Source organism: Chinchilla lanigera, unplaced genomic scaffold (assembly GCF_000276665.1).
Source record: "Chinchilla lanigera isolate Chin_1 unplaced genomic scaffold, ChiLan1.0 scaffold00100, whole genome shotgun sequence".
Taxonomy (NCBI): Eukaryota; Metazoa; Chordata; class Mammalia; order Rodentia; family Chinchillidae; genus Chinchilla; species Chinchilla lanigera.
This window is the reverse complement of record NW_004955501.1, coordinates 4478188-4498536: the sequence shown is the minus strand read 5'-3', so window position 1 is coordinate 4498536 and position 20349 is coordinate 4478188. Positions and strand designations below refer to the sequence as shown.

Here is a 20349-nt window from a genome sequence, read left to right as displayed (position 1 = left end):
TTCTCAAAGAAGGAGCATGGCAGCCTCTCCCCATGCTCACGTGTGTCACTAAGCGACCAGAACAAAACCTCAAGCAACAGTGTCCAGCGACTCAGAAAGGAGGAGCTGCCCCTTCCCAGCTGTCAGGCCCTCCCACTTCCTTACTTGCAGCTTCTCTTTGGAGGCCTTGAGGGAGGGGAGAGGGGATGTCCCAGCCAGGACTTCACCGGGAAGGGGAGCTGTTTACATTTCAGCAGGCTCCATTGTTTCAGAGGACACAGAGCTTTCTCATCCTGGAAGTGCAGCGTCTCCCACCACAGTGGCAGGGCTGGGTCTGGACCTCTCATGTTCTGCCTTTGAGGCCACACTATCTGTTGATAACCCAAGCCTTCACTTAACAAATTAGCCACCTCCCAGAGCCACCAACTGCCTTCCTGTTGTGTAAATGTCACAACAAGCTTACTGGCCACCGACAGCATGGTGGAGGGACAAGAACAGACTGTGCCAAGCTGCTGAAAGCAAAGGGCAGCCAGCGCCCCTTCCCCTGAGGAGACCCCTGCAGGGCAGGCACCACCTGGTGGCCCTAGAGGGCGGTGGCATCTTTGGACTTTCTTCCTGCTCATGTCTCCGACACCGGCAGGGTGTGGTATGAGGAAGCAGCCAAAGCCCATCCTGGGAAAGGCTTGTTTCGTGGCAGCCAGACAGCCAGATGGGGAGGAACGGGTGGAGGGTCCTGCCCTTATGTCCCAGCATGTGTCCCTTCTGAGCAGAACTGCCCCTTCCCTAGGTATCTCCCACCGCAGCCTCCCCTACTCTTACCTGCAGGTGCCCCAGGCAAAAGCCTGGGGTGACCCTCAGGCCTCTCTGACTCTTATCCATCAGCACTTCTTCCTAATCTTCCCTTCTATTTTTTTTTCTTTTCTGTCTTTCTTTTTTTTTTTTTGTAGTGGGAATCGAACTCAGGACCTAGTGCTTGCCAGGCAGGCACTTGTGCTGCTGAGCTATACCCCAGCCCATCTTCCCTTCTAGAATCAGAGCCCTGTTCACCACATCCAAGCCCACCCTGACTGGGCTCATCTTCCCGACTGGGATCATTACCACAACCCTTCCCTGGGGCCTGCTTCTGCCTCCTCATGCTACAGCCATTCCCCTACACAGCTACAAAGCAATGGCTTTGATAAGAAAGCCCCATATTTTCACTCTCCTAGAATGCTTCAGACCCCAGAGGGAGCTTCCCAGCCTCCACAGTAAAATCCAAAGTCCTTTCTGTGACTTGAACCATCTGCCCACCTGTACCCTACCCCAGCAGCAAAATTTAGAACTTCATTTTGTACCTCTGTCCCCTTACTTCTCCATTTCCAAGAATATAAGCTCCTTGTCCCCCAAGCCCCGGCCACCCCACCCCAGCACTTTGAGCCTCTGTCTATTCCAGTGTTCCCACACTGTGTGCCCTGACACTGCGTATCATGCTCCCCCACTTCCTCCAGGCCTTCCCAGACCTTTCCCAACCCCTGGTCTCCTGTTAGTTACGTGTTTATTGTTTACGTGCTTATTGTCTGTCTCCCTCTCCAGAATACAAGCTTCTTGAGTGCTGGACTTTGTGTCATCCACAGCTACATCTCCAGTGCCCTGCAGTCTGTGGGAGGAGCTCAAGTCTAGCTGATAAAAAAACACCCCTGAAAATGTAGACAGGAACCATGCCCATGCCTTCCATGGTGACAAATGACTTGGCACCTGTCTTAGTTACTCTCTGGTCACTGAGATACAATATGCGACACCCACAAGTTAAGGGAGGGAAGGTTTATTTGGTTCACCTTTGTAGAGGTTTCAGTCCATAGGCAGCCTGCTCCAAGGCAGGACGGCATGGCAGAGGGGCACAGCAGAGGAGAAAGAGCTCATGGCGTGGTAGCAGGATGCAGAGTGAGATGGAGGAGGAAGGGAGAGACTCCTCTAGGCCACGCACCAGTGACTGCCTCCTTCCACTGAGCTTCACCTCCCAAATCACATCCAGCTCCACACCCATCAGTGGATGAGTCCACTGACAAACATGATCCAATCACCTCCCAAAAGTTTCACCTATGAACCCAGGGGCTTTGTGGGGACATCCAGATATAAACCATAACTGCAGGGTATTTCAGGGAGAAGAAACAAGAGCCCACAAGAACCAACAAAACCCTTCCTTGAGCAAGGGCTGGAGAAATGGAAAGCAATTGCCTAGACTCACTACAGCATAGGACCTGTGCTGTGAAGGCAGGGCAGGAAGATATTCCTGGAGCACTATGTGTCAGGCCTGGTGCCAAAACATGAAAAAGGCCTGCCTTCCCGATCCATCACACCCTGCACTGGGCAGCAACGTCAGTGTTGCACACATGGAGAAGACACCCTCAGAGAAGATGCCCGGTGGCCTTGGCTACATCTCCCAAATACTGTCTCCCAACACAACACAGGCAGTGCTGCCGGAGACCCACAGGGAAGTCAAGCTGCACCCACCCTTGGCCAGCAGCCAGGGCTACTAGGATTGCTGCCAGCTGGAGACAAATCCCTCCCAATGAATCCATGCTCCTCTCGGCAAAAGCACCCAGCTGCCTCGTCCTGCCCACACTGGGGAGAGATTCTCAGCTGTGCTCTCAGCAGAAGAAAGCAGAGTGAGGCACAGTGTGAGAAGACTGATCCTGTCCATGCTGTCAGGTCACCATAGCGCTGGCTGTGAGTTAGCTGGGGAAGGATGCAAAACTCCGGGGGTGGGGGATGGGATGGGGTGGGATGAGAGCAGGACAGAGACTGGAGTTTACTGGGGTTTTCATATGCAGTCTGAATTTTGTATGAGGTGTATGCGTCGCTTAATCAAAAGAAACAGTTGATTAAATTTTTAATTTTTTTTCATTTCCCAGGCTTTCAAGAGCCAGTGCTGTTTTGTGAGCAAGGCTGCACTCATGGTGGCCCACTGGCCTTCTCCTCCACCAGGTGCCTGTGCCCACCCAGTGCCAAGGTCCCTGGCACATCAGGGCTCCTGCCAACTGTGTCCAGAGCGCATAGGTTGGGTGGTAGATGGCAGCCTGTGGGTGCACTGGAGGCCAGTGCCTGAACGCCGGCGGGCATCTGAGCCACTCTGGGAGCTGCAGGTGAGTGTGCTGAAGTCCAGACATTGCTCCACTGCCCATCGCTCACTGTCTTGGAGAATAAGGTCTCAGGAGCAGAAGGCTCATTGACCAGACCTGGGCCTGGTGCCACCGTGTGCTGTATCAGAGGGGTCACAGAGGGCTGAGAGAAGACATTCCGCCCTCACTTGGTATCACCCTGCCTGGGATGCCCACCGTGGAGAAATTGGTATTCTTAGGTGTCGGGGGTGGGGGGTGCCAGGCCACCAGAGCGGTCAAACATCCCCCACAGTGTTAATGTAACACAATGCGCTTGAAATTGCAGGAGAAGAGCTGCAAGTGGTGGACTGTCAGATCAAAGGGAGCGGCGTGAGTGACCGGCCACAGGAGACTACACTCATTTCCCATTGACAGAGTGCCCGCGCGCGGGGAAGGAGTCCTGGGCTTTGAAGGGCTTTGAAGGATCGTTATGCTATTTTGAACATGAAGTTACAATTTCAGAGGCAATTAATGGGATTTGGGATGAATGACTCAAGTTCTAAATCCACAGGGCTAAAACCTCGGAGGCCCGAAGAGCCACGCCTGAGGCCATTTCTTGGCTTCTAGCAGGAAGGGAAGCGCTGGAGGCTGAGGATGCTCGTGGGCAGGCCCGGCGGCCCTGGGACGCTGCAGGCAGGGAGGGGGCTCCCTGTAAAGCCCTCAGTTTCGGCCTCACTGGCTAACTTTTTGGCAACTTTGGGTGTCCTACAGCCCAGGGGAGGACAATTTTCTTTCAGGAAAATGGTGAAATAATTGGAGCTGAGAGGCAGCACTGGTGACAAAAACCTGGCATGCAAATTCCTTCTGTGAGTCCTGCAGCTCAGGTTGCCGGGCACCAGCGTTCTCCCTCGCTTGGTCACTTCTAAACAATGACTAACCCCAGTGAATAGGGTGATGAAATACACTCTCAGGGGACTGCGTTTTATTACACTGAGATCCCTATTTCAGAGCAATTAATAAGCAAACTATAGACTTCACCATTGTTTTCGGTAAAATACCAACCTCAGCAACCTGGGCAGGGTAGTGGTTTTCAGTTGAGGTTGATACCAAAGGACAATGACCTTTTCTAAAACTGTTCCCAGCCACTGGCCGGGAGAAAGAGGCCAGGCACCCATACTTCCCTGGATGGCTCAACCTGGAAGATGAGGGGCTCATTTTAACTTCAAGGCACTTCTGTTCCCTTCTGTGACAGGAGCTATGCTTGTTTTGTTCTGCCACATGACCTTTTGAGAACAATGGGGTAGAGCCGTGTCCTGTCTCTAGCAGAGGTAGCAGGGGTACAGGGGCCCCTTGAGCCAGACTTATCACCCTACTAGGGTAACAAACTGTTCCAGTTTACTCAGGACCTAGGGGTTTCCAGGCCGTGGGACTTTCAAAGTCAAATCTAGAAATCTTTGGGGAAAAGCAGAGTGAGTGGTTCAGCGTACCTCCAGTCTGTCCATTCTACAATCGCTGCCTCCTCTGCCTGGGTCCATGAGGACCAAGGAAGGACAGTGTGAACTTGACCAGAATAAGTCATCTAACGCGAATTTCCCCCACAGAGAACTGTTCGTGCGTGACCTCAGCAAAGCTCTCCCTACGAGCTCCAGAGGTTTAAGTGACCAGGGTCACCTTGTCATAGGTGAAAAGGCAGGAATGTTGACGCAGGTCTCCCTGACATCAAAGTCTCACACTTCACCGAGGAATAGTACAAATACAACCAATCATTTTAAAATCTCCAATACCACTTTTTTTAAAAGTTCGCCTAAGAGCAAAAAAACATATTTTTTGGTAAATTTACCTTTTAAACTAATAATTAAAACATAAAAATTGGACATGTTTTTTGATTTTCTTTTTTTCTTTTAAAGAGAATTTTAAAAAACACACTCATAAGTAAAAGAAATCAGTCTCGCATGTATAAACATCGTATTTTCTCACTAGTGTAAAAAATGAAAGAGTAAATAAGATACAAAAGGTACAATAGATATTGTGAAAGTGAAAGAAACTGCTCAAAAGGAAAGAACAACTGGGATGGGGGAAAGGAGAAAAGAAGGAAGGGGGAAATATATATAAATATATACACACAAGATAGCTAAGATAATTGTACTACTAATTTCTATTAGTTTATTGAAAGGAACAGTTAGTGCTTATATTGTTTGATCAGTCTTACATGCCTATATCTGAACAACTACTTTTAAGATAACAATATGCAATATAATAACCATCGCTAACTTCCTATCATCTTGTTTTGAGAATCGTACATGTTTATGGATACCAGGTGCTGTTTCAGTGCAGGAGTATGCTGCAACTTTGTTTGTTTTTTTTTGTTTTGGGATGTGTGTGTGTGTGTGTGTGTGTGTGTGTGTGTGTGTGTTTGGATGTGGTCTGGAAATCAAACCATCAAACCCAGGGTCTCAAGCACTGTACCTGTAGCTACAAAATGTCTAAATCAGAGTAAGCACATCTACCACCCCCCAAAATTTAGCTTTCTTTGGGTGTGTGTAGGAGGGGGTGCACTGGGATTGGAACCCAGGACCTTCACACTGGGCTATCTTCCCAGCCCTTTTTATTCTGAGGCAGGGTCTTCCTGAGTCATTAAGTTGCCTAGGCAGGGCTCAAAGGTATACTCTCCCTGCCTCAGTCTCCCAGAGCGCTGGGATTACAGGTGTGTGCCACTGCACCTGGATTAATCATTTCTTAATGGTGAAAATATCCAGAATCCAGTCTATTGTTTTGAAATGTGTGTTTTCTACAATCACTCTACTGTACAAATAGCACAGCAGACGTCCCTGTGTCCCATCGAACCATCCTTAATACTGCTGAGCAGGCTTCCCCTCCCCTCCTTTACCCCCCCCCCCAGCCTCTGGCACCCACCTTTCTATGCTCCACTTCTGTGAGATTAATTGTTTTAGATTCTATATATGAGTGAGATCATGGACACTTGTTCTTCCTGTTCCTGGCTTATTTTATTTTACACTGTGATCTACAAGTCCATTTGTGACAAATGACAGAATTTGGTATTTTTTATGCTACATGACATCCTCTAGTGTGTGTGTGCCCCATGACCTTATCTATTTATTGGTTGGTGGATATGCAGCTTGTTTTGTGGCTTGGCTGTTGTTAACAGTGGCTGTAGTGAACATGAAAATGCAGATGTCGCTTCAAAATACTGGTTCCTTTTTCTCTGAGTGCATATACCTAGATCATACGGTACTTCTACTTTTTAATTTTTTGAGGACTCTCCACCCTGTTCTCCATAATTGTCATGAATTCCATCCCCACCAGCAATGTGCGAGGATTTCCTTTCCTGCACAGGCTCACCAGAGCTTGTTATCTTTTGTCTTTTGAGTTCCTTTCTTGAAGAGATTTTTACTCTCTCAAAATTAAGTGCTACAGTATATCGATTATAAGTGTAAGTGGCTCCAAATATATAATTTCTAAACTATTGTAAAGATTAAGTAAAACTGTCACTTCACTCTTTAAAATGTATACAATGATGGGACAGAAAAATGGAACAAAGCCTGTGAGACAGAATCTGGTAATACCAAACAAAATTACACAGCAATTGTGTCTTTATCCAGAAATTCCCACTTCTAGGATCTATTTGAAGGATAGAGTAGTAAGTAGTACAAAATAATATAAGGTTATTTATTGTTAGTAATAGCAAAAGTATAGAAAAACACACTGAGCAATAGGGAAATGGCTTAATACACCAGTGTGTCCCCACTAGAGTGCTATAAAGCTATAAAGAAGGAATAAGGAAGATCTCTGTATAGATTCTTGATATAATGTACAGGACATATATTTTTATTTGAGAAAGGCAAGGTATAAAATCATGTATAATATGCCACCTTTTATGTAATACAGACTGAGGGACATCAATAGTGATATTTGCCTATATTTTGAAATGAAAGCAATAAAAGTTTCAGAGTAAGTGAAAATGGCTTTCTATATGAGAAGGGAGTATAAAAGAATTCAGAGAAAATGAAATTCTCTGAAGCTGAAATTCTCTGGATGTCCCTTGTTTTATACCTTTGACATTGTAAACATATGGATATTTTGTGGACTAATTAAATAAAGTTAAATCAAAAGAAAATATCTCTAAAAATCAAACACAAGACAGATAAATGAACCTAATGGGGTATCAAGCTGGTGGCTTAAGCATGCAGAGAATTATTTAAGTGACTTTAAAATATAATAAATAAACCTGGCTGAATATTCCAAATAAGACCCATGTTAAATAAACTGCAAACAAATCTTTAATTTATTAATTCATTAACTGTAGCATGGTAGTTACATTAATAACATTATTTTGAAGTGATCATATATCAGAATAAAATAATCATATTTATGAAAACAAAAATTTACAGCATAAGAGAAAAGATACAAGTGCAAATTCAAAAAGTTAAGTCAAACCCCATAATCTAAAATTTTAATCTAAATATTAATATTGACTCTTAATACACTGTTATATTTCAAAAGAAATACATTTTTCCTTGCTCTGTTCTCTAAAAGGTCTCAGTATCAGTGCTAATAGAATAGCACTCTGTGCCCCCAGACTGTGATCTCTAATCCCCACCTCCCACTCAAGGGTGACTTGAGAGGTCTGCAGTAGAGAATGAACAGGCAAAGCTACAGCATCTTGTCAAACTAGAAGGTTAAGGACACTAGACAGCCATGGTCCCCAACCTTCTAGGGACCAGCGACTGGTTTCATGGCATACAATTTTCCACACACCAAGGATGGGGTGGGGTGATTTCAAGGTGATTTGAGTATATTGCATTTTTGTGCATTTTACTTCTTTTTCCATTAGATTCTCATAACAAATGCACAACCCAGCTCCCTCACATGCCTGGTTCACAGTGGGGTTTGTGTTCCTACGAGAATCTAAGCGCACAGCGGATCTGACAGGAGGCAGAACTTCGGTAATAACTTGAGCCATAAGAGTAACTGTTAAGGAGCTTGGGGACCCTTGCCATACAGGACTACTAGGGTCCCGATGAAAGACCACAGAGCCAAATCAGAGGGGCTCACTCACCACAGATGAAACCACTTGAGCATCAAAAAGTCTAATGACTGCCATGGAATGAAATACATGAAATATAATAAAAATGGCCACAGGCTCTGAACACTGCTGTATGTTCCTGCTGGGTATGAAAAGAACGTGAGGCTTTGTTTACTCCTTACCCAGGACACCTGCTAGAGCTCTACAGAGAGCAATTTTGGGGGGCTGAGCAATTTCATACTACAGGACAAAAATTCCCATCTCCCATGTCCAGGGGTTCTATGTGCCCTCCATCCCCGTTAACCGCATGCCATTCACCCAGGCCAAGCCATGTTGTCCTCGGGTGGCTTGGGATACAAAAGAATGGATGTGAACCAGAGGCTCCTGCTACTCACTGTGCCGTGTGTAATAAGGCCCTTCACCTCTGACGTGCGAGTTGTGAGTCTTCTGCCATAACCTTGAAATTGGCAGGCAAATGTGGTAGTTTTTAGTAAGATAATATCCCACACTTCAATACCCATTGCATTTGTCACCTTTGGCAGTTACTCGGGAACAAATTCATTGTTTTAAAAGTTGGCGAAAGGCAAGCATTTATCTGTAATCCCTGTGCAAACTGTTTCAAGATAACCAAGTAGTTGTAGCAAAGTATTCTACCAAAGTATTTTAGCTAATACATTCAGAAAGGGGTACGTAGACTGAAAATCACTATTTTGCACACACTGCTGTAATCATGGCTCAAGGCAGTGTTCATTCATGGCTCTTTAAAAGCTACTACTACTACTATACTTCTACTACTACTGCTACTGGTTTGTTGTAAAACTGCAAGGAATGTCTCACAAAAACAGACGTGAGCTCCTATGTGATAAGATAAATAACTAAACAATATCATCTATAAATATGTTCTTATATAAAATTGCTCATGAATAAGATTAAACCTCCAGTTCTAAGTACCACCAACAGGAATGACATGGAAGAGAGGAACACATGAAAGGCACCAAGAGGGTGCAATCAACAACGTCCACAATATAGAAAATTCTGCAGGATGCACAGCTTGGTTTCGTCAACAAATACATGGCCATGGGGGAAAGTGGAGTCTTAGGGAGACTTGAGAGACACGTCCACCAAATGAAATCAATGTGTGAACTTTGCTTAGATCCCAGTTGCAACAAACCATGTGAAAAGCCAATGGGACAGCTGGGGAATTTAAACATGGTGAGATATTTGATGACATTAAGGAATAATAGCTTTTAGGTGTCACAATAACATGTGGTTTCGTTTGTGAAGAAAGAATTCTTACTTCGTAGAGATACAAAAGTATTCACAGATGAAATGATAGTCTGGAATGTGCTTTACAATAATGCAGCAGCCAGGGGCAAGAAAAGGAGTGGGAGTGGGAACTGGAGATGAAATAGGATCAGTCATATGTTAATAATTATTAAAGCTGGTCATGGGCACACTGGAGATTTATTATACTATTTTCTCCATTCTTGTACTTGAACTTTTGCATAGTGCAAAGGTATTTTTAAGCAAAATGGTACTATTTCCGGGCTTCTCCAGCAAGGTGCCTAATGAAATCCAAATACATAGTTATTACATATGTGAGAGAATTAAATAATATGTATATCTGAGAAGGATTTAATCCTACTGAAGCAAAGCTGACTCTAAAGGTTGTGGGCATTCTGTTCCTAAACAGCAGTTGGGAACATTTTGTCCCACACCCATACCTAAATAGATGGCCTGTGTTTAATTTACTTGCTGAAAAATTATTAGCATCAAGGATAAAAACACTATTACTGTCAGTCATATGAAAGACATCAGATTTTTCCATGTTAAAAAGTTGAGACATATAAAGATTGGAACCGCTGGATGGGTAGTGAGTGGTCAGAGTTCCTCTCCTAAAGCCAGGCATGGTGGTGCACAACTGTAATCAGGAGGCTGAGGCAGGAGGATTGCCGCAAGTTTGAGGCCAGCTTAGGCTACGTAGTGAACCCAGTTCAAGACCAGCCTGAACTGCACAGGGAGACCCTGTCTCAAAAAACAAAACAAAATAAAGCTTGAAAGAGTTCCTCCCAGAGGCTGTAGTGGCTTCCTTGCGCCCCTCCCTGAATCCCCTAGTTTCCTTATTACTGCACTACGATCCCAGGCCTAGCGTTCTAATGCTAGTCCTCCCCTTTCTCACTCCTTTTGCCTAGGTTCTTTCCAGCTCATTCCTCTGGCCTGCAGTCATGGGCAAGCGGCACAGTGTTCAAAGGGGGCACGCTCCTGGCCCTGCTGTAAATCTGCCTATGAGGAGCAGCTCGAGTCTTCCCAGACTGCCAGAGGGCTGTGATGTCTGACCTCTCCTCCCTGTGAGTCCTCCCCTCCCTGCTCACTTTTCCCCCCCTGGATCCCCAAGAGGCCTGCCTTTGGGACGCCTATTTGGGAAGGCAAGGTCCAGCTGCTGTGACCTGTGGAAGCTGGGCAGCCTGGACCCCACCACCTAGGTCCTTCCAGAAAGATAGCAAGGAGGTGCTCATGGAATAGGAGGGGGCAGAATGGAAGGGCAGAATGGGAGGTCACGTGGTAGGACCAAAAGCCTGGACTTATACGCCCCCAAAGAGGGATAGTTGGCCAGCACTTAAAAAGGTGAAAAGATGAATCCAAAACAGCAAGAGGCCACCCAACACTCATTCAGATACCTCATTAGTGTACCAGGGCAGGGGCAGGGAGTTCAGGAATCCTGGGCTGATGAGGAAAATGGACATCCCAGGAAGTGAGTCAACCAGCTGCTGATTCATTCATTCAGAAAACTGGTCCAGGGGCCAGGTACAGTGATACACACCTGTAGTCCAAGGTACTTGGGAGGCAGAGACGGTGGGATAGTTTTCACGCATGAGTCTTATATTAGCCTGGGGCAACTTGGTGAGATCCTTGTTTTAAAAATAAGACAAAACAAAAGGAGACCATGCAGATCCTGGATCAGCAACTGGGATCTATAGTGCCTGAGACTTGACCCTACACCTAGAGATTGCTTATTTAGAAGGTGTCCCAGTTTGATGTTTGAAGGACCCTCTTCCCCATCTGAGCATAGGTGTAAGAAATCCCCAGCAGAGTCCCAGGTTCCTGAGGGCTGGCCTGAAGGGGTGTACGGCTTGCAGGAAGGTGCCTGTCAGTGCTTGAAGCTTTCCAGCAGAGCTTAGAACAGGGCTATAAACTTTCCCACTCCAGCTCCTGCCCACAGAGGTTGGCTGGCCGCGCAGCGAGAGCAGGTAAAGGAGAAGAAAGGAAGCGCTTCCCCAGACCTTGCCTGTGACTGGCAGCTGGGTCAGCCTCTTTTGCAAAAAGGAGGAGCCCTCAAACAGGGAGTTCACCCCAGAGGAGGGACACAGTGAGGACAAAGGTTGGCAGAACACCGCCCCTAGAGGCTCTCATGGCCTTGCTCCCTGCCTCTCAGCTGGACTCCCCACTGCTGTGGCCGCTGAAGTAGGGAGGATAAGGGACAGAGGAGTATGAGGATCCCAAGAAGAGCCTCTGTGAGTCCAGCCACCAACAGCCGTGAGCTTCCAGAATATCTCTGACATGCCCCCATTGCTGGTGTCTCTGGGGCAGAGTGGCAGCATAGCCCAGGAGTTAATTGACGGCAGGCTAGGCCAAAAGCTTAAGCATTTTTGTCAAACTAACAAATGTGCACACCACGTCCCATGCTATCCCCGTGGAGCCACCTCCCTCCCCCCACACTGGATCCTCACACACTCAGGCTGCTCAGCTGCCCTCATCTATGACAGTGTCACACGTGTCTCCCAACGTGTTCCTGGACTCTGCTGCCATATAGGGTCTGCCCCAGGGGCACAAGCCATGAGTGGACTCAACAGAGAAGAAAGGAATAGATGACGACCAGGCCTTGGGAGCCTTCCAGGAAGTCCTGCTCACTTGACCCTTGGCTCCATAGTTGTGAGATTAGATTGCATCTGACAAACACCAGAGTGCCAGAAATCTGCGAGCCAGATTTCCAAGGCAAAAGCCCACAGTACTGACATTCCTCATCCTGAAGGGAGAGGCTACCTGGAGACTGGGGTAAGCTTTCTCCAGATGCAGCCTGCCTCCACGCAGATACATGAAGAGCAAGGCCTCAGATGCTCCTCGGCTGTGCTTATGGCCCAGCCAGCAACAGTAGACACGAGGAATCCCTGAGAAGAGACCTCGAGGGCTCAGGACCCTGCACTTGCCCTTGGCAGTGTGGCAGAGCATCTCCTGTGGTGAGTAAGCCTGTACAGGATGGTGAGGGTAGCAAGGATTTGCACCATTTGAACCATAGATGATCAGTCCAGGTGGCAAATGCAAATCACCTGGGGCCAGGGAGATTTTTAAAAATATTAATATTTCTGTCTCCTCCAGACTAACTTAATCAGAATCTTTGCCATGGAGCCTAGGTACTTGTGTGGCTTGTGTCTAGGTGGCCCCCAAGACCTCATGCGGTCATAGATTTTTTCAGAGGTGGCTGAATCTGGAGTGTGTGATTATTCGTAGTGCAGTGCTAGGTTTAAGGGTGTTGGGATTAAGAGTGGTTGATTACTAAATCAGTCCACTGATTGGTACTGCCCTAATCCCAGCAGCCTGGATACAATATAAGGGACAGAAAGAGGCTTGTCTCAGACTCTCGTGTTGCTTTTACTGTGTTCTGCCACCTTGAGCTCTTGCCCTGTGCCACACCACCCTGCCTCAGAGCCAGCCGATTATGTACTGAAACCTCTACAAACTGTGAGCTAAAGAAACCTTTCCTCCCTTAACTTTGGGCACTGGGTATTTTGTCTCAGCGATGAGAGACAAATAACTAAGACAGTACTGATAATTTTTTTGTGTGTGTGTGGGGGGCGCGTTTCCAGTACTGGGAATCGAACTCACAACCTTGCTCTTTCCAGGCAGACGCTGTGCCGCTGAGCTAAACCCCCAACCCCAGTACTGATAACTTTTAAGAATTCACCAGGATATTAAGACATGCAGCCAGGACAGAGAATCCCTGGCCTAGCTGGAGTTGTCCCCAACTTCTCCTGACATGAAATGTGAAAAAGTGGTGTGGAGGAGCGGCTATGACAAGACAAACTTTGTCACCCCCTCTCCTAGGACAAACGTTAGAGTGTCCTACTAAGTGTCCTTGTCTCCTGAATAAACGAAGATTTCTGAGCTGGGTACACAGCAGAATGCTCACTGCCTGGGCACAGCCAGAGGAAGAGAAGCGGGTGGGGAGGAGACTGCATGGCTTTCAGTCAGTCTGGTTTCCAGTCAGACCACAGGGACCTTGGCAAAATAACTTCATCTCTGAGCCTCCTCTTCCATAGAATGAGGGTCGTCGTCTGAGGACCTCAGAGAGTCGAGGGAGGGATTTCATAAAGTGCCCTCAGTCTTGTATGGCACAAAGAAGAGCTTAGTAGGAAGAAACTGTCCTTAGCGTGAATGTGGGTCCAACTGTACTGCCTGCAGAGAAAGGGGTGTCATGCCATCTGTCCTGCCGTGAGTGACCCCCACAGCTTTGATTCCCACTAGGCTGACGTGAGGACCATCGCATCCCCCACAGTTCTGCTTGTGGTAGTACTGCCTCACCCCTGTTCATTTATGGCAGAGTAAGAAGTCTGCCAGGGAGAAGGTGGGTTCGGGCAGTTGTGGAACCCTCGGTCACAACCCAGAGTTTTACCACAGGAGGAGCTCAGAGGCTGTGAAGGGGCAGTTCTGTGGAAAGGGCTCACACTTTGCTTGACTTTCTCCTAGCTCTGTGGTCTGAGATAAAGCTGAACCCCTCAGAGCTTCAGCTTGTTCCTTCAGTTTGAAGGTAGCAACACTAAGCTCATCGGACAGCACCGCAGAGGTGGCATCCCACACGTAACGAGGGGGGCTGAGCATACCGCGGATGTTCTGCTCCCAACAGCCCTGCTCCCGCTCTACTCTCCACTGCGCTGGGGATGGGAGAACCACAGCCCTGGGCCGGCTTTCCCGCGAAGAATCTGACTCACACGGGATGGTCCGGTGACATCAGTGTCAGTGTGGTAAGCAGTGTGTGACAGTGCTCAGCTCATCAGAACTGCTGGGAAGGAACTCCTCTGAGTGCCCCGCCTCTATACCTAAAGAACCCAGTGACATCTGCTACAATGTATTTTCTTCAGAAATGGTGTTCCAATCTTCCCCAGAAGACTTTCCCACGTCCTGCCAGGATCCCCAGGTCAGATGAGTGCCCTCCTGGAAGTGCCTGCTGCCCCCGTGTCTGCTCTGCTGGCCTTTTGCACATCTGTCTCTTGACTAAATGGCGAGCACTGTGGGGAAGGTCTGTGTCCTGTTCATCACTGAATGTCACATGCCTAGCGTACGGCGCCTCCCAGTGTAGATTCTGGAGCCCCAGACGTGGGGTAAAGACATTCCAGCACCAGGCTGGAGTCAGCCTTCCATGTGGCTTAGGCAGACACCCTCTACCTCTCCAAGACAAGCAGGCTGCAGCTGGACAAGAAATCAGCAAACATGGTTGCTGGACAGATAGGCTTTGTGGGCTTCTCCCCAGACTCCCCAGCTCACTGGCCCGGCCTTGAGAAGGGTATGTCCTCAGCACCCCTTTGAACCAGCCTGTGTGTAGCAGCAAGACCCTGTCATCTCAGGAAGGGATCAGACTTTGGGCTGAGCAAGAACAGTTTCTGAAGGGCAGGGCAACCCCACAACAGCAGAGGACAGCTGCCTTCCTCTGAGCCCACAACGGGCCCAAAACTCCTGGCTGAGCTCAGCATTCCCTGTCATCCACTCCCTGCAAGGGGCAGTGTCAGTGAAGCCCCTCTGTGCGGACAGACTGGCCCTTGTAAGGTCTTTAACAACAACTCTCAATGAAATGGGAACCACTGGAGAGCTTTGAACTGGAAAGGGCTTTGTTCTGACAGGTTTTAAAGGACCTGTCTGGCTGTAATGTTGAGAGTAGGCTAAAGGGGGCAGGCCAAAATTTTGATTATTTTTTCTTTTCATTATGGATCATATCTTTTTTCCTGCTTTTCTTTTTAAAAAATTTATTAGTACATATTTGCAGTACATGATGATTCCATTCATTGCAGCAAGTTGTATATAACATACCTGTATTTTTTTTTTCATCACCTTCCCCCATAATACATGCATGTCTGCAATTGGGTACTTGCAATCAGAATTGTGGAGTGAATTTTGTGGACAGAATCATAGAAAGAATTAAATTAATGAACCAAGATAATACTATATTTATATTTTATGTTGCTCTTTACTTTATTCATATTTTCAATTTCTCATACAAGAGAAACCATGTGATATTTAGGCTTGTGTGCCTAACTTATTTCTCTTAACTTTGTAGACTCAGGTGTACTCATTTTCCTACAAATGACTCAAGTTTATCCTTCCTTATGGCAGAGTAGTACTCTGTGGTATATCAATACATTTCCTTTATCCATTCACCTTTTGATGGACATAGAGTCCACTTTAAAGATTTAGCTTTTATGAGTCATGCTGCTATAACCATGGATAGGCACATATAATTGTAATGCCTTTAAATCTTTCAGTCCAGGTGTGGCGGCACATACCTGTAATCCCAGCACTCAGGAGGCTGAGGCAGGAGGATTGTTGTGGTTTTGGGGCCAGCCTGGGATACAAGTGAACTCAAGGCCAGCCTGAACTGCATAGCAAGACCCTGTCTTAAAAAGACCAAAAAAAAAAAAAAAAATGTCTAGAAGGACAATAGCCAGGTTGAATAGTTTTCCAGTTTTAGTTTTCTGAGGAATTTCAATACTTACTTCCATAGTGTTTGTACTAATTTACATTCCCACCAATAATATAGAAGGGCTCTTTTCCTGCTGTAGCCTCAATAGCATGTGTGGTGTTCTTTTGGTTTTTGTTTGATTGTGAAACAGAGTCTCATTCTGTAGTCCAACCTGGCCTTGAACTCACTGTGTAGCCTAAGCTGGCCTTGAACTTGCAGCAACCCCCCTACCTCAGCTTCCCAAGTGCTGGGATTACAGGTGTGCATCACCAGGCCCAGCAGCATGTTGTTTTAATTGGTGTTTCTCTAATGGTCAGCAATGTTGAGTATTTCTTCATGAGTTTGTTGACCATTTGGACTTCTGAGAAGTATCTATTCATTCAGTTGTCCATTTTTTGACTGGGCCTTTTATTTTGGGTGTTCTAATTTTTTTCAGTTCCTTATATATTCTAGATATTAGTCCTTTATCCAAGGAAGAGTTAGCAAATTTTTTTCCATCCTATAGGCTGTTGCTTCACTCTATTGGTTGTTTCCTTTGCTATGCAGAAATTTTTAATTTGATATGATACCAGTTATTTTTTCTTGGTACTATTTGTCCAAAAGTTCTTGCCTATGCTTGTATCTTCAAGAGTTTTACCTATTGGGAGCTGGAAATTTAGCTCAGCGGCACAATGCCTGCCTGGCAAGCGTGACATCGTGAGTTTGATTCCTGGTACTGGAAAAAACAAACAAAAAAAAAAAAAAAAAACAAAAAAAACTCCAAAGAACAAAAAGAGTTTTACCCATTTTATCTTTCAGTAGGTTAAGTATTTCTGTTTTAATTTTATTTTATTTTACTATATGGTGAGATATATGGATTTAATTTCAATATTCTGCATGTTGACAGTTAGTTTTCCCAGCACCATTTGTTAAAGAAGCTAGTTTTCCTCCAGTGTGTGTTTTTGGCCCTTTGTCAAAGACTAGGTGATTGCATGTACCTGGGGTTGATTCAACACCCTCTATTCTCTTCCAATGATACATATGTCTGTTTTGTGTCAGTACTATGCTGGTTTTATCACTGTAGCTTTGTAAAATAACTTGAAATCTGTCATTGTGATGTTTCTTTTGCTCTCATTGTCCAAGATTATTTTTGTTCTTATGGGTCCCTTCTGATTTCGTATAAACTTTAGTATTGTTTTCTCTGGCTTTGTAAGGAACCTTTTTGGCCTTTTGATTAGATTGCATTAAATCTCTATATCCATTTGGAAGTATGGCAATTTTGACAATACTGGTTCTGCCTATCTAGGAACAGGGATTTCTTTCCATTTTCTGATGCCCTTTTTGATCTCCTTTTTCAGACTGCAATAGTTTCCATTTTAGAGGTCTTTCAATTCCCCAATTAGATTAGTTCCTAATTATTTAACTTTTCCTGCTGCTGTTGTGAATGGAATTGTTTTCTACTTTTATTTCTAATTTCATTTTCTAATTTCATGAATTCATTATTGTTGTCTGGTAATTGATTTTTATGCATTGTTTTTGTGTCTTGCATTACTGAACTTGGTTATTAATTCTAAGAGTCTTTTGGTGGAAATTTTTGGATTTATTCTGTACCAGATAATCCAGCTGTAATGATAATTTGACTTCTTCCTTCAATACATATCCCTTTTATTTTCTTCTCTTACCTGATTATTATAGCTAATGTTTTGAGTATTTTTGCATTTAAAATGTTGTTGGTAGGTTCATTGCAAATGTCCTTTATCAGATTGGGATAAGATCTTTCTTTTTTTTTTTTGGGGGGGATAAGATCTTTCTATACCTATTTCTGCCTTGTTTTTTTATCATGCATGAATGTTGGGTTATGCCAAAGGCTTTTTCTGCATCTATTGGGATGACTGTGTTATTCTGGTCCTTGCTTCTGTTTATGGGATACACTACACTTACGATTTGTGTGTGTTGAACCTCATTGCATCCCTGGGATGAAGCCTACTTGATCATAATGTATGACCTTTTTGTTTTGTTGGGTTCTGTTTGCCAGTATATGGAGTATCTTTGCATCTCTGTTCATTAAGAATATTGGCCTGTAGTTCCCTTTTTAGGTTAGGTCTTTGTCTGGTTTTGGAATAAGAGCAATTCTATTTTCTAGGAATGAATTTGGGAGTGCTTCTTCCCTTCAAATTTCATTAAAGGGTTTGAGGAGTATTGGCATTAGATCTTCTTTGAAGTTCTGGTAGAATTCATGGTTAATTCATTAGGTTGTGGGCTTTTCTTAGTTGGTAGACGTTTTATTAGTGCTTCAATTTCATTGCCTGTCATTGGATTATTCAGAGCTTTATAATTTTTGGTTCAGTTTTGGTAATACATCTGTATCTAGGAATCCATTCACTTCTTCTGGATTCTCCAATTTATCAGAGTCTAGATTTTCAGAGTCATTACTAATTATCTTCTGGATGTCAATGATGTCTGTTGTGATTTCACCTTTCATTTGTAATTGTAATGATTTGGGTCTTTTATGGTAAGATAGGCTAAGGGTTTTGTTTATTTTGTTTATTCTTTCAATCAACCAGCTCTTCAACTCACTGATTCTTTGTGTTTTTTAGTTCAATTTCATTAGTTTCTTCTCTGATCTTTACAATTTTCTTTCTTGTGTTAGATTTGGACTTGGAGCATTCTTATTTTTTTAGAATTCTGAGGTACATCATTTGGTTATTTGTTTGGGCTCACTCTGTCTTTCTTTCTTTCTCTCTTTATTTTTTAATTTTAATTTTTTTTGTTTGTTTGTTTTTCTCCAGTACTGGGAACCGAACTCACAACCTTGCGCTTGCCAGGCAGGCGCTTTGCCGCTGAGCTAAATCCCCAGCCTCCTCACTCTGTCTTTCTAATGTGGCCATTCACAGCTATAAACTTCCCTCTTAGGACTGGTTTTATTGTGTCCCATAGATTGGTATTTTATACTGGCATTGTTGTTTGATTCTAGAAACTGTCTGAATTCTTCCTTGATTTCTTCTGTGACCTGTTGATTATTCAAGAGTGCATTGTTTAATTTCCAAGCATTTGTGTAATTTCTGTGGTTTCTTTTGCAATTGATTTGTAGTTCATTACACTATGATCTGATAGTATGCATGGGATAATTTGATTGTTTTACATTTAGTTAAGCATGGTTTATGGGCTCCTATTTTGGAGAAAGTTCCATGTGCTGCTGAGAAAAATTTATATTCTCTTGTGATTGGATGGAGTGCCCTGTAGATATCTATTAAATTCATTTGTTTGAAGGTGTCATTTGACCCTGACCTATCTTTCTTTCTTTCTTTCTTTCTTTCTTTTTTCTTTCTTTCTTTCTTCTTTTTTGGTCTGGTTGATCTGTTTATTTATGATAGTGAGTATTGAGTTATTCACAATAATTGTGTTTATCTGATCTTTTTTGTCCAGTAGTATATTTTATGAAGTTTGGTACACTGGTCTTTGGTGCATATATGTTCATAATTGTTATCTCTTCCTGTTGAATTATTCCCTTATCCAATATGTAGTGACCTTCTTTGCCTCTTCTGAGCAACTGTGGCTTGAAGTCTACTTTGTCTGAAAATAGGATACTCCTGCTTGTTTTAGAGTTTAGGTCATGTGTAATATTGTTATCTATCCTTTGATTTTTAGTCTATGAATTTCATTTTGGATTAAATGTGGGGTTTTTTTAAGACAGAGTCTCACTATGTAGTTCAGACTGGCCTTGAACTCACTGTGTAGACCAGGCTGGCCTCAAACTCCAACCAGTTCTCATGTATCAGCCTCTCAAGTGCTAGACTTAGAGGCATACACCACCATGCCTGGCTTTAAATGTGTTTCTTACATACTGAATACTATTGGGTTTTGTTTCTTGATTCATTCTGCCAATCCCATGTCTTTTGATTGGGAAATCAAGACCATTCACATTGACAGTCATTACTGAAAGTGATTGACTTATTCTTGTCATTACACTATTTTCTTGTTGTTGATTCCCTTTTTTTCCCCTTTTGCTTAACTGTCACCCTGTCTGGTATATTGATTCTGTTAGACTTTTTGACATTGCTGGTTTCATTGTCTCTTTCTTTATTTTTTTCTTTGCCAGTACCATTCTGTCCTCTTTTTTTTATTTTAAAGAGTAAAAGAAGGATAACATAGTAATGGGGGGGGGTTACCAAATTACAGACAAAGTGGTAGGAAATTATCAATGGTTGTTGTTTTACATATTGTTATCTACAAGATAGTTTCTCAGGAAAACAAATAGACAATAGTGAGTTACAGACAAAAAGTGGTAGGAAATTATCAATAGTTGTTGTACTATACTTTGGTATCTTCAAAGTGACTTCTAAATAAAATAAATAGAGCTATACATGAGTGATCAATTGAATAATCATTGACTATTCTCAGTGGTTGTTATAGGAAACATATAATAAACATGCATCCATTTACCAAATAACATAGGAACAATACAAACATGATAGAGTTATGGACGGATTAGTAGGAAAATATCAATGGCTTCTGTAATACCTGGTGGTATCTTCAAAGTAGTC

At 44.2% G+C, this 20349-nt stretch overlaps 1 long non-coding RNA gene across 1 annotated transcript; it reads left to right on the top strand.

Annotated features, from left to right (window-relative positions):
• Positions 1 to 2078: 2078 nt before the first annotated feature.
• On the top strand, positions 2079 to 3584 carry LOC106146899. Its single transcript, XR_001231524.1, has 3 exons — positions 2079 to 2685; positions 2871 to 3101; positions 3403 to 3584. It is a non-coding gene; the product is annotated as an uncharacterized LOC106146899 (long non-coding RNA).
• The last annotated feature ends 16765 nt before the right edge of the window (positions 3585 to 20349 follow it).